The sequence below is a fragment of the Dendropsophus ebraccatus genome, chromosome 15 (assembly GCF_027789765.1).
Source record: "Dendropsophus ebraccatus isolate aDenEbr1 chromosome 15, aDenEbr1.pat, whole genome shotgun sequence".
NCBI lineage: Eukaryota > Metazoa > Chordata > Amphibia > Anura > Hylidae > Dendropsophus > Dendropsophus ebraccatus.
Genome location: NC_091468.1, coordinates 47,598,635 through 47,609,532, shown reverse-complemented (window position 1 = coordinate 47,609,532; position 10,898 = coordinate 47,598,635). Strand labels below are relative to the sequence as shown.

General features: G+C 42.1%; 1 protein-coding gene across 1 annotated transcript in view; it reads left to right on the top strand.

Annotated features, from left to right (window-relative positions):
* Nucleotides 1-8,288: 8,288 nt before the first annotated feature.
* FERMT1 (FERM domain containing kindlin 1) overlaps nucleotides 8,289-10,898 on the top strand; it is a 31,810-nt gene continuing 29,200 nt past the window's right edge. The window contains exon 1 of the mRNA XM_069954697.1: nucleotides 8,289-8,396. The gene's annotated coding sequence lies outside the window, so the exon portion shown is untranslated. The remainder of the gene's footprint in view (nucleotides 8,397-10,898) is intronic.

Here is a 10,898-nt window from a genome sequence, read left to right as displayed (position 1 = left end):
CGTCTTTCTAGGTGGAAGAGATTTTAGCATGAACATTATTTGCGACCGTCATTACTGTGTCCCACCACTGGCGTTTTTATCTCTCCTGTGCACCTGTCAAAAAAATCCTTTTCTCTCAGGTTAAAGTGGTGATCTAAAGTATTCTAAAGTTTCACCACTAGGTGTCAGTGTTACTTATATGTTTTCTTATTATATGCACAGCTGACGTCAGTATTGGGTTAATTTTCCTGTTATATCATGTGTTTAATGTTGACCAATCACAGGTACTCTTTTCTTTTAACCTATCTCTTTTCTTCTTTCTTCTGCACACACTCATCCCCACCACTCACAGAGAGGCATACAAGAAACTGTAGGGTGTGTTTACAGTGGTGCAGGAAGTGTAGAGGCAGTTCTTACCAGATTTTCATAGAGGAAGGACACTAAAAGTTACTGCTTTTGCTGCCGGAGACAGCAAAGTTAGTTTAGTCTAGTCAGTTTCAGATGCAGTTAGAGACTAACAGTTCTTTTGCTATTACTACATTCAGTATGCAGTGCTAAGCACTTTAAAGGGAGAGGTAACCAAGAAACACCCTGACCCACGCCAGGAACACATCTACAACGAGCAGGGCAGTATCCTGATAACAGAGGGACTAGCCTCGATAGGACAAAGCAGCTGGTACTGAAGGCCTACGTATCCTATTGCGCAGTGCAGGTAACTGGGACATCTCAGACACCTAGCTATACCCGGAAAACCACAGCTGGGGCTTGTACTACCCTACTGGGATGGGTTCCACGATACCAGGGGGGGGCAGAAGGTGGTCAGACCAAAGTCTATACACGAGTACAAGTAACACTTCACTATTGAAGATATCTCCAGGTTCCAGTAGAGTACATTCCTACACTGGGTTGGGGCTTCTGTGGCCAATTCCTCTCCTCTATGTTCTACTCTACAAGCACTGCTACAACTACCTCTCTCTCGTGCTACTTTCGGGCACCTCCTCCAAGCACAAAGGTCAGGCACTCTAGTGTACCAGGATTTATTTACTTGTGAATAGTGTACTGTTATATTGAAAAGCCTGTCAGTAAAGCTGTTATATTTTTACACTACCGGGACTCTGTCATCTTCTATCTGCACCGGCACCTATACACACAACCGCATACCTTGGGTTATTTTTCCCCCTTCTCTGGGTGGCGGTACAGACAGTCGGGGTGCGTAACAAGAGCCCAAGGGACCCACAACAACCCGGCAGGTTACCGACCATCCTGGGGACACAAACTGGCCTACAAACAGGTACCAACATCACACCTGTGTGCTGGACAAGCACTGGCGTCACGACACAACAACACCTCTGGCCGAGTTATACACCACAGAAGTGGCGTATAAAGTAGCAAAATACCACATTTACACACAGTAAAATAAATATGACAGTAAAATAGGTGTAACAAGATATATATATATATATATATATATATATATATATATATATATTTTTTTTTTTTTTTCTAATCTAATATTGTGCTACATTAAAGTCTATGGAAAACCGTTAGTCGGTGCAGAGATTTAAACAAAATAAAAAGTTTTGTCACTGACCTCCATAAGCCGTAATTTTTTTTCCTATTTAAAAATAGATACAAAATGTGTGTTCATTTTTTGCCCATTTTTTCACATTCTTAATGAGAAATCCTCAAATCACATGATTAAAGAATCATGACTTGTAACAGGACCCCCTGTAATAAAATATATATACACAACCCCCTATATATACATGGTATATACAATCCTCATACTTGCACTGTATACATTTCTTTCATCTCCACATCTACAACCACAGTAATGTCTGCAGGGATCAGAGGAATATGCACTTCTATCTACTTCATGACTATCCTGAATAGAGTACCCTGAGTAGCGTGCCTCACTATGTTAGGCTTTCTATGGTCTGTAAATAGCATTACTCAGTATGACGTTACAATTACTATTATTATTTGTTTTTCTCTAGTTACTGTGATCAGCTGCGGCAGATCTTAGGGATCATACCGTTCCTACAGTTTGATGAGCAATCCTGATGAATGACTTACTCACACATCCTCTCTGGTTACAACACTCTCATTTTCCGGGTTTTTACTCATTAGACATAGCCGGTTAGGGTGTGAACAGACAGCAGGTTGGTAGAAAAACATAACCATCTCATCCTACCTCATGTAGCACAACCCAGGATGTTGATATCAGTTTGTCACACCAATCCCAGTTTGTAATTTGAACTACAATACACTAAATATTTAGAATTATGACTCATTGATGCCTGTCTGCAATACATTGCTCAAGTCTGAATTGTGTTAACCACACAAACAAGGCATGGAAAGCCCCTACTACAACACAACAGACTAAGGCTTCTCACCTACCTTCAGACACTGGTAGAAGGGAAGGGCACCCCAAATATTTACATGAGAAACACTTAGAATTAAAGGGGTTCTGCAGAAATAATTCTATGATGGCCTCTTCTAAGACTAAACATTAGAGATTGGCGAACCAAACTTCACAAACCAGGATACGTTAAGAACTTTGCAAAAAGTTAGATTTTTTTTTAAGAGTTTTGAACCAGTTTGTAAAAATGTAAACATGAACAGAGCCTGTGCTTAGCTGTCCACACTCTCCCAAGTGTCCTCCTACAAGTCTCTGGTATCCCCCACTAACTTGTTTTGTTTATATTTACTTCACAGCATATTTTTACGCCAATGTTGCTGTTAGAAATAAACAGCAACATTGGAATGAAAACATGCTGTTATAAGTAAATATATACAAAACAAGCTGGCAAGGGAGAAAGCAAATGACGCAATCCGCATGTATTGCTTTCTACCCCAACAGCCTGTTAGAAATGTAGAGCAGCAACCTTGGAACAAAAACAAGCTAATGGTGTAGAACCAAATACACGGGGATCATGTCTATTGCTTTCTACCCCGGCTGCTTGTTTTGTGTATATCTTCTTATTACAACATGTTTTTGTTCCAATGTTACGGTGCTGCAGTCCTTTTTTTTTAATTGCAACTCGTTTCCCGCACACACGGCGTCAGTCTATTACTGAGCACCAGAGGGGATTAAACATGGGAGGCAGGCCCGCCGGCTGTATTAATTCTATTGGAGGTGCGCACAGAGAGGAGGGGGATTCATGATAATGGAGGCGGCAGACCAGCCTTCAGCGTTTCATCCCGGCATAACTAGACAAAGTTTTTAATGTTCCCCCAACCCCTATGTCATCACACCGTCATCAAGATACTGTGTGCTGATTCAGTAGGGGCATTGTTATGGTCTTTAGTAGAGATGAGCGAACCAGGTTCGGGTTCGAGTCCATCCGAAACCCGAACTTTTGGCATTTGATTAGCTGGGGCTGCTGAACTTGGTTAAAGCTCTAAGGTTGTCTGGAAAACATGGATACAGCCAATGACTATATCCATGATTTCCACATAGCCTTAGGGCTTTATCCAAGTTCAGCAGCCACTGCTAATCAAATGCTGAAAGTTTGGGTACGGATGGACTTGAACCCGAACCTGGTTCGCTCATCTCTAGTCTTTAGTCATGGACACAGACCCCAAGATGCTCAGTCAATAGTTGGATCTCCTTTGATCAAACACTGGTCATCTATCTAATTACAGGTCACCAATGTTTTAGTCCCAGAAAACCCCATTTAACCTTATATGTGGGTAAATAACAGCATCGTTTAATGTGGTATCCATCTTGACCAATCAATCTTGGTATGGATTTTAGCGAAAAAGTAGGGATTATTTTTATGGGCCATGGGGTGGACCATGGTGTGAATTCTAGGGACAACTGTTTGGATCTGCACACCTGCCATTGGGCAATGTCTCCTCCAATGAATCTATAATGGCAAGAGCAGAACTACGACGGGGTCCAGAATACAAGACTCTTACCCTGGTCAGCATCACAATATTGGGTGTGATGATAAATACAAGGACCTAAAGTGGTCTTTTCAGTCAATTTTAGTGGTCTACAAAGCCAATTCAACTCACCATACCTGCCACATATGAATCCCCACCTAGTGTGGTCTTTAAGATTCACAAATAAAATCCATGTAGAACCAATGTGTTTTTCGATCTTATTCAGGGCCGTTTCTAGCGGCCGGCGGGCCGGGCCAGCAGGCGCCGTGATATGACGTCATTCGCCTGCTTGAGGATAGAGAAGATGTGTTCGGAGAGGCAGGAGCTGCGGTCGGGCCGGGGAGGCAGATAATGTGGCCGGTGGGCACGGAGGCAGGAGCTGCGGTCGTGCGGGGGAGGCAGATCTTGCGGCCGTTGGGCGCGGAGGCAGATAATGTGGCCGGTGGGAGGGCTGGCGGCCGGTGGGGGCGTGCGCAGCTAGGTGAGGTCTGGGAAGGTGCCACCAGCGCGGGCGGGGAGGCAGGAGCAGCTTCTCGCAGGCCAGAAGAGAAGATCTGATGAGAGAGAGAGGTACCCGCTGTATGCAAGAAGGTGAGTATAATGTTGTTGTTTTTTTGTGTTGTGATCGGCAATGAAGGGTATCACTAAGGAGCAGAACATGGGGAGGGGGGAGATTATTACTTTATGGCAGAACATGGGAGGGGGATTATTATTATATGGCAGAACATGGGAGGGGGATTATTATTATATGGCAGATCATGGGAGGGGGGATTATTATTATATGGCAGAACATGGGAGGGGGATTATTATTATATGGCAGAACATGGGAGGGGGATTATTATTATATGGCAGAACATGGGAGGGGGATTATTATTATGTGGCAGAACATGGGAGGGGGATTATTATTATATGGCAGAACATGGGAGGGGGATTATTATTATATGGCAGAACATGGGAGGGGGGTTATTATTATATGGCAGAACATGGGAGGGGGATTATTTATTATATGGCAGAACATGGGAGGGGGATTATTTATTATATGGCAGAACATGGGAGGGGGATTATTTATTATATGGCAGAACATGGGAGGGGGATTATTACTATAGGGCAGAACATGGGAGGGGGAATTAATACTATGGGGCAGAACATGGGGGGGGGTTACTATGTGGCAGAACATGGGAGGGGGAAATAATACTATGGGCAGAACATGGGGGGGGGTATTACTATGGGGCAGAACATTGCAGGGGGATTATTACTATGGGGCAGAACATGGGGGGGATTTTTACTATTGGGCAAAGCACAGGGGGGTTATTACTATGGGTAGAGCACAGGGGGATTATTACTATGGGGACTGAGCACAGTGGGGATTATTACTATGAAGGCAGCACAGGGGGGATTATTACTATGGGGACAGAGCACAGGGGGGATTATTACTATGAGAACAGCACAGGGGGGGATTATTACTATGGGGCAGACCACAGGGAAGATTATTTCTATAGAGACAGCACAGGGGGTATTATTAGTATAGGGACAGCACGGGAGGGGGGTTATTACTATGGGGCAGAGCCCAGATGTCATAAAAAGGGGAAGTTGTTGTAAAAGTGCGGAGCCTAAGATGTTTGTCTGGCAGGTTCAGAAGAGATGAATTGTTGCTGCAAGAAATCATCATGGAGGCCTGGGCCAGATGGAGAGGGAAAGGAAAATGACGCCTCAGATCAAAGAAGACGTCACCTGTGAGTCACTGACTTTTTTTTTTTTGTTTCAGTTCAATGGTTAAATAACACTGCTCAATGCCACAATACACACACTGCTTCTTCATAGCAACAACGCCCTCCCCCCCTCCCCGACATCACTTGAGAGGGGATGGGGGGGGGGGCACTTTTAGCAAGATTCGCCCTGTAGTCAAAACTACCTAGAAACGGCCCTGATCTTATTCATAGTACTATGATTAGTCCCGAGGTGCTGGATCCTTTCTGCAATTTTAGGGGTCTTATTTGGGGTTTTAGTTTATTTAAAGGTCCGATCTGGGGTCTGAATAAGTTTAGGAGTTCATTTTGAAGTCTTACATAAGGGGTCCAGTCTGTTTTTTTCCAATAACAAATAACAGTAAAATTTTCTGACCTCAGAACCTGGTTAGAAGTTCTAGTATGAGAATGGTCCACACTTTTCTCAAATATACGCAATTAAAGTTGAACATTACGTGAATTAGTGCATCGGTATTTATAATATCTTCTAAAAATTGATTATATACTAAGAAATGATGAATATATGTCCACTGCACCTTGCCTCCACTACCCTATGACATGATGGTATATCATATTTTACGATTTGTTGTTAATAAAGGCTCGAAGAGTTAGAATTTTTCATATCTTTTGTTTAGATTGGCGATTCCATAGATTGTATCTTACCTGTAGCTGACAGCAGTGCTGTAAAGAAATGATCCAGAGCAAGCACTATATAGGCCAGTGTTCTCATCCTACGCATTCCGCAGGTGCACCACTGACAGTATGCCTACCCTTGCAAAACCAAAGCTCTGGGAAATAGCAGTGCAGAGAAATTAAATTGTGCAGGAATTTGTTATTCAACCAGTTTGGCATATACTGGGCTCGCATCCAATAAGAACATAGCATCCCTAGCTCTGGCAGTACTTTCTGCAACAGCCATACCTTAACCTTGCCCTGTGGATCCTTCATAATATAACTAGAGATGATCGAACAAGGCCGATGTTCAGGTTCGTACAAACCCGAACCATCGGCATTTGACTCCCGCTGCCTTCCCGTTCCGTGGACCCGAGTACCGCCTGGAAAACAGGGATACAGCCTATTACTTAGGCTGTATCCCTGTTTTCCAGGTGGGACTCGGGCTGTCTCTACCTTCCCCACGGAACGGAAAGGCAGCGGGAGTCAAATGCCGATGGTTCGGGTTCGTACGAACCTGAACCATTGGCCCTGTTCGATCATCTCTAAACATGACTTCATGTGAGTGATCACATTTTATGGAAAGACCAAACAAACTGTAATGTTTCTCCCTCGCCAATCTTCATGGCCATTAGCCTCACTGTCACAGGAACTGGTCGGCCAATCAGGGGTGGTCTATCTGTTTTAGGTTACTGTCTGTAAATTTAATTCTTTGGATGATTATACTACTAGTAAACGTAGGAGACAGCACATCTTGTGAAAAAAAACGTGATTTTTTTATTCACATCAGACGCGACGTTTCGGCTGGTACCAGTACCAACCGAAACGTCACGTCTGATGTGAATAAAAAAATCACGTTTTTTTACAAGAAGTGCTGTCTCCTACGTTTACTATTGGATTGAAGCCGAACGGAAGGGTCCTGTGCGGTGAGACGCGCACTCCATTTAAACATTCTTGATTTTTTTTCACTTTTTCCAGTGCTGTCCCAGTTTGATTTTTATATGATTATACTACTGTGACTAGTGGATCTTCCGGCATCTACTGTTGATTTACATTTTGAAAGTTATAATGACAGTGACACTTTAAGTAAGATTGTTGAATGACAAACAAACATCGATTTTTTTCAATTTATTCGAAAAAAGATGTTTCCATCTCTTCCAGACATTCCTTTCAACAAATACAAAATCTATTCCCTCCTTCTCATATAAAAAAGGATAGCAAATAGAGATGAGTGAACCGGGTTCGGGTTCGAGTCGATCCGAACCCAATCGTTCGGTATTTTATTAGCTGGGGCTGCTGAAGTTGGATAAAACTCTAAAGTTGTCTGGAAAACATGGATACAGCCAATGACTATATCCATGATTTCCACATAACCTTAGGGCTTTATCCAACTTCAGCAGCCACCGCTAATCAAATGCCGAAAGTTCGGGTTCGGATCGACTCGAGCATGCTCCAGGTTCGCTCATCTCTAATAGCATGATAATATCTGATAACTAGTACTTATTTGTAATATTTCCACTCAGTGGTAACTATGAAAAAAATTGCAAAATAAAAAATACTCTACTCTACAGGAGTGATGACGTACTAGAGCAAAGAGTTAATTCACAATACACAAAGGAACGCAGCCCTCAGGTGCCAAAGTCCAACTGTAAATCCTTTGCCTGCAGGATACAGCTTTGTGCTCTTAGTAAATCACACACCCCATTGTTTGTACCTCTTACACACTTGCCAAGCGGCACAATGCTAGGAAAGAATTTGGGAAATGTTCACAACTATTCACGATAAGAGTTTAGACCGAGAGGAGGACACCTAGAAAGGAGTTTACAGAATTTGTGGTTTGCTGTATAGGTGAAGCTGCTAGCCTCATGCTTGACATGTTGTTACCTGCAGACACAGCAGAGCTTGCTGGTGCCAGAAACCTTTGGGCGGGACATTGCATAGCAAGTGGAGGGCACTTTCTCAGCTCCTAACCTGCCCCCTTTGCTCCTCTTGTCCTCGTCACAGTTGGGTGGAGATTAAGAATTGCTGATTACCTCAACTGTTTGTTCCTGTTCTCTTAGGAATCCAGGTGGACGCAGTATTGCACAGCGCAGAACACAGGAAACAGAGGTGAGACCACTTTTCTATCACTATTCACTACCAGAATCAATGCGTCTGTATCTAGAACAAGTATTAAGGTGACCCATGACATGATTGCTAATGGTACTTTAATATTGTTAATGTAAATTGATTTATGTTTGACCTCTGTGTGTGTATATGTGTGTGTATATATTAGTGTATACGTGTGTATATGTGTGTGTGTGTGTGTGTGTGTGTGTCATTGTATATGTATGTACGTGTATTTGTATACTATATTTTCCTTTTTTATTTTAACTTTTGTTTAGAAATTATTCCTGTTACTTTTCCATTACTATTCCTCAGCATCCCCCAAATAGTGGAAGGGTTTATAGTTAACATTTAGATCACCATTATAAATTTAAAGGGGTATGCACATTAAAACAAGTTCTTATTGCTAGAATGGGAAAAAAAAAATGTTCATCATCTTCCCCCCTACAGGCACAGCCATGTAGATTAGGAGTTTGCAAGCTCTTTGTTACCCCATGTAAACATCTTACCAATTTGCCTAAGGTTATTGTTAGTGCAATTTCTCTTTTTACTGGACATTGCAATTATATACTGCGTTTTATACACAGCATATAATGGGTAGTATTAAACTTATACTATACAATTATATTTGTCACTTTAATTCCAATTTTTCAAGTAGTCACTGGCATTGTTGAGGCCTGAGGCTCCAGTTTAAGCGCATATGTTTATTAGATGCGATAAAGCTATAGTAAATCCCTTAATAACATGGTTAGGAGATGTCTGTTTCAATTGCAAACATAACAATACATATATATATATATATATATATATATATATATATATATATATATACGCTGTTGTATTACCCAACAATAATTGACTTCCGGGTCAGGACCCTGTGTGTACAGCCTATATAGAATTATATAGCATGAAAGAGTGACCATACTTTATTCCATGTCTCTGTAGGCCAGGATATATGGGTCATTACTAATAGCATTGAGAGATGACGCAGCATTGTATATGTATCGTAAAGATGTTGGGTACTGCCAGACAATTCTCTGAGCCCTATTAGGGAATGAGTATCTAACAGAAGGAGCCTCTCTACTGAGGTTTTGTCACTGGGAAACTACAGGAATCTTATAAACTATTAGTGAATGACATGGACCTCCACTAAATTCAGTATTGCTTATAGAAACTTCTATACAAATGGCTGATCGCGACTATTTCAGCTGTGTGGCCTGAAATGTGAGAGCTCACCTCTACTTTGTCTGTAATAATTTACAGTAGTACCTTGGATTAAGAACGTTTTGCAAGAAGTTTTTCTAAATTGTGACTTGGTTTAAGAGCATTGCTTTGGTTTAAGTACTGGGTGGGAGCGGGAGTGGGGGAGGGGCATGGTCTGCATAGCGGGGTCTACAGCCCTGTACTCTGACCCAGGAAGTCTCCCTCACCTTCCAAATCATAGCAGATCCACTTCAGGCTGGGGCTTGCAACAGGGGACAGGACTGTGGAGGTAATCTCTTCATAGCTGTAACCCCTCTCTCCCGGGACAGAGAGTGCTGCATGTATGTGCCCACATATGTCCTGCTCATTCCTTCATGCTCCCAGCAGTCTCTGTCAGCCCTTGTGTTTCCCATCTTCTCCATTCCTGCTATAATGTGCTTGCACTTACACTCAGCTATACACACTGCTGTTATAATGTGCTTGCACTTACACTCAGCTATACACACTGCTGCTATAATGTGCCTGCACTCACACTCAGCCATTCACACTACTGTATGGAAAAGTTTCTTTCACTGTCCTCCTGCACAGCTCTGTGATTCTCACTCCCTGATTGGTGCATACTCAACACACACCTGTTCCCCATTGTGATCATGTGACCACACAGACCTCTGACAGCAATCCTGCTTTTCTATTCTAGCCTGTTGTACTACACTACTGCATTATGGAGATCTGCACCTCCATTCTGTATCTACAAACTGCTGATGTTTTTTCATTCTCTTACTATACTTTATACTCTTACTTATTTACTTACTTACCCGTATTTTCCGGCGTATAAGACGACTAAGGGTATAAGACGACCCACAACTTTTCCAGTTAAAATATAGAGTTTGGAATATATTCGCCGTATAAGACTACCCCTCTTCCAATGCACACCAAATAAAAATTAATAATAATACATCAAACAGCAGCGAAATCAGAGAGGCAGAGAAGGAGGCACAGTAATACTGATAGGATACAGTTTTTCAGCACCTGCCCTATAAGACGACACCCGCGTATAAGACGACCCCTGACTTTTGTGAAGATTTTCCTGGTTTAAAAAGTAGTCTTATATGCAGGGAAATACTGTACTTTTTATCTGCACTTACTATACATTATACTTCACATTCTGATTCGCTATACTCTACAGTAACTTATAATATCACATATCCAGCTTTCTAAATGTTTGTTTTATCTGTTATTCAGAATTTAAAAAAATCATTATTTTTGGGGTGTGGAACCAATTGTCTGCATTTTAATGACTCC